Here is a 4,366-nt window from a genome sequence, read left to right as displayed (position 1 = left end):
TGGGCTGGCGACTCCGATGACTACGTCTCCACCAACGGCTACATCATTTATCTCGGCTCTCACCCGGTTTCGTGGACGTCAAGGAAACAGAAGGGCGTCGCACGGTCTTCGACGGAGGCCGAGTACAGGGCTGTTGCCAACGCCTCTGCGGAACTCCGCTGGATATGCTCCCTTCTCACCGAGCTCGGCGTCAGGCTACCTTCTCCACCCGCTGTGTACTGCGACAACATCGGCGCAACGTATCTATGTCAAAACCCAGTTTTTCATTCGAGAATGAAACACATTGCGATTGACTATCACTTTGTGCGGGGACAGATTCAAAATGGGATGCTACGTGTTTCTCACGTCTCTACACATGATCAGCTCGCAGATGGTCTCACGAAGCCACTGGCCCGGATACCATTTCACCATCTCTGCAACAAGATCGGTGTCACTGCAGTCCCACCGTCTTGAGGGGGCGTATAAGGCAATAGAGTATAACTATAAGGACCTCTATGTAAATAGATTAGAATACAAGTATATACCCTAGTTAACACATGTATAAATACTCTGTTCTACTTCTAATAAAGTATCCATTCAAATCTAATACGTTATATTTTATACATTAGATGTAAAAGGTTAAAAACTAGTGTAATCATACTAGCATGCTTGGTAATGAGAGAAAACATTATTATAACACATAGGATCCCTTTTTCATCTCCAGGATCTCAATGGACCTACACCAAGAAAGTAATAATAGAAACCATATTTTGTTTTTGATCAAAAAAAAAACCATATTTTGTTTTGTTTTCTTCGTTTTCTAACATAAGCTAGCGCGCTTAGATATGCTCTGCAATAGAAATGTCTTATATTTATATAAATGTAACGCTGTGGGTTATTTGTTTCTAAAAGTGGACCGTACAGCATAAATTCATTGAAGGTGTCCCAACATTCCGATGAATTCACATTTTCCATTTCCGAGGATGAAAGCTTTGTTTCGTAATGATTATTTCAGGACTAATACCGCCCAGGATAATCACACAAGTATGATTACTGTTTTTTTTTCTTTTGGCTGCTACCCTATTTTGCACTATGCCAATACTATACTCAGGCCCGGCTTAAAATTGCCGTGGATCCTGTGCTTAGAAAGGGTATGTATTGATATTTCTGTATTATTTAGGACCCTAAATTTTAAAATCTAAGACCCTAAACCTTAAAGAATTTTTTTCTGAAAAAATAGGACCCTGTGCAACAGCACTCCTAGCACACCCATAGAGCCGGTCCTGACTATACTACTATGCTATCATTCATAACCTCTATCTTTTTTTTGTTTATCATAACCTCTGTCTTTGTTATTATTGTTATAGATATTATTATTATTATTCAACACTTGATCTTGCATTGCTAAAAAGCAACATTTTCGCACAGTAACACTAGTTCGTCGACGTTAATATAAGATGTAATGTAACTATTCGTGTTCTATAAGTTTTTGCAGCAAGTTAGCAAAAAAAAAAAGTTTTTGCAGCAAAGCCTACACTGAATCCTCTGAAAATTCAAATATTCATCGACACTCAATATTAATCGGATACCTAAGTTTCCACATTTTTTCCTTTGATGTAAAGAATAAGGCCATTTATTGATTCGTTGTGATAAAAACTTAGGCTAAGCAATAATTTTATTTGGTTAAACATCATTTTCTGTGTTATATTGTAAGCAAATGTTTTTGACAGTATGATAAAGACAAATATCCGATTCTAGAAATAATTTAAAGTCAAAGTCGACCGTTTGATCTTTAGTATTATCGATATCGGGACCAGGATTGGTAAATTGCATCCCATCGAACAATTACTATAGTGCCAATAAAAAGGTAAAGTAAAGGAGGACAGACATGTCAATTTCTTTTGCGTATCGATTACTGTTCCCTAACCCCAACACCGTCAACCTTTTATTTATAAGAACATGTCTCCTAATCTGTCGGTCTTATTTTTTTTAAAACATATAGTACTATATTTTTCAAAATAAATTCGTAATTTATATATTCGCAATTCATAAATTCGTGCTAATATAGTGAGTAACAGGTTTGAAATGTAACTGTATAAATTTTGATATAAAATTTAAACAGTAAACTATACAACAAATATATATATAAATCATTTCCATATTAATATTATTTTAATATTAAATAAAAATCTTTATTTCCATATTTTATATTGGTTTACCAAATAATGTTAGTAAATAAGATTTTATGACTATTTTGGAAAGTTTAAGATAGGTCATACAACTCAATCAATCATCTCTAAATTTTATATAGATGATTAGCTTTATTTTTTCTTAAAATTATATATATGTATATATTTATTTATTTATAATATGTATATGATCGATAATGTTAGTAGTAGAACACTAGAACCTAAATACTGATACTTACGCACATTCTTATATCTTATTACCCAATCACACAAGTTCTACACAAAAATCACTGCCTATAATCTCATTCATGATTATGAGAATTTAAAAACAAAGTTTATTTTTTATTATTGCATGATTTTTTATCTGAAATTATTTAGCTTAATAACTACTCCCATCCGTTTCAAATTATATATGTCGTTTTGAAGCAAAATTTTCGTTTCAAAATAAGTGTGTGTCGTTTTATTATTTCAATGCAAAATTTATTGACTTTTTAATCTAATCTATTTTTCTATTGGTTGAAATCTAATTAAGTGTATTGGTAATGATGTTTTTATCTAGTAAATATACAAAATTAAAAGTTTTATTAATCTGTGTGCCGAAGTCTAGAACGACAAATAAATTAAAACGGAGGGAGTATCTTTTTAGTTCATTGCTTTATTATTTTTTATATTGACAATCCAATACTGCATATTTTTATTTTTCAGGGAGAATTTCAAATTTTACTACACTGATGGTACTAATATTCATGTTTACATTTATTAAAGAGACATTTTTACAAATATTTTATTTATTAAAAAGTATGACCCTTATATCATTACTTTATAAATATCTAAATATAGATAATTAACTAAATAATATTTTTTTTACAATTTTGAAATTCTAACTTTCTTATAAATTTTCTTTTTTCTGAACATTCTTTTTTATTTTTTTAACTTTTTCAAATTTATTTTTGAAATTCGAAATTATGTTTAAAACTATTTTAAAATTTTTATTTTCAATATTTAATTATTTTTAGAAAATCATAAACCCCACCCTCCAAAAATTCCCTTCAAATCTAAACCCTAAATCTAGATTACTTAACTCTAAGAATATAAATATTTTACCCATTTAAAACTAAAGGTAAATATGCTTAAAGTAATCATAAAAATGATATTAAAAATGGTTGGATTAGACAATTTTCCTATTTTCTTTAACATTATAAAATAAACTAGTTATTTGTTTTCCTAGTAAACTAACTGCAAAAATTATTAAGTATTAAAATTTGCAACCAAAATTTAAAATACTTTATATAATAGAATATTTAAATACAAATTTTAAGAAACTAACCATTGTTGCATGTAAAGTTGAATCCCCCCTCTTTAATTTCTATATTACTTACTAATGCTTTATCATATAACTAGGTAATAATTTGAATGTGTAAACAAAATAATTTTATAAATATTTGTTAGGTAAATAATTTTTAAAGTTTATTAATAACAAAGGCATTTAGATACATTTAACGGTTTACCAAAATTTAAATTATAAAATATTTGATTTTATCAATTAAAGTATGATATATATTCCAAGAAGTTTGAAATTTAAAAATAATTATATATTTTATATGATATATAATACATTTTAAATCATACTAGATTTTTTATCTGAATATGCATTAAATAAGACTTTATTATTATAACAAAATTTTAAATTATAGTTTTAATTTTTTAAGTGAAATTTTAAAACAGTTTGGTAATTTATTGTATTAAAAATTCAAATATAATATATACAAAATATAATCTTTTATTAGATGGTTAATATGATTTTTAATTTGTTTAAATATATAAAACTAAAATATAAATGTTAGAAGATATACAAATTGCTATTAAATTTCTATTATTCAAAATTATTGGTGATTATTTATATTTTAATCACATAAGGTAATTTTGTGGTTTTTAATTAAGAAAGAAAAAGAAAATATATTTTATTAGATTGCTAATTATTTTTATGTAGTTTAATAAAATATAATATATATTTAAAGAAATTAATCTATTTTTTATAAAGATTCAAAAATTTATTTTAGTAATGTCATTAATTTGGTCTAGTTCATATGTTATAACAATTCTAAAATAATATATCAGTAATATTATAACAGCACTATATCCAGAATTATGGGTCTATATATTTTTAGTATCCTAATAATAAAAAACGTATAGATCTT

Source organism: Raphanus sativus, chromosome 9, assembly GCF_000801105.2.
Source record: "Raphanus sativus cultivar WK10039 chromosome 9, ASM80110v3, whole genome shotgun sequence".
In the NCBI taxonomy this organism is placed as follows: Eukaryota; Viridiplantae; Streptophyta; class Magnoliopsida; order Brassicales; family Brassicaceae; genus Raphanus; species Raphanus sativus.
This window is presented reverse-complemented; position numbering follows the sequence as displayed.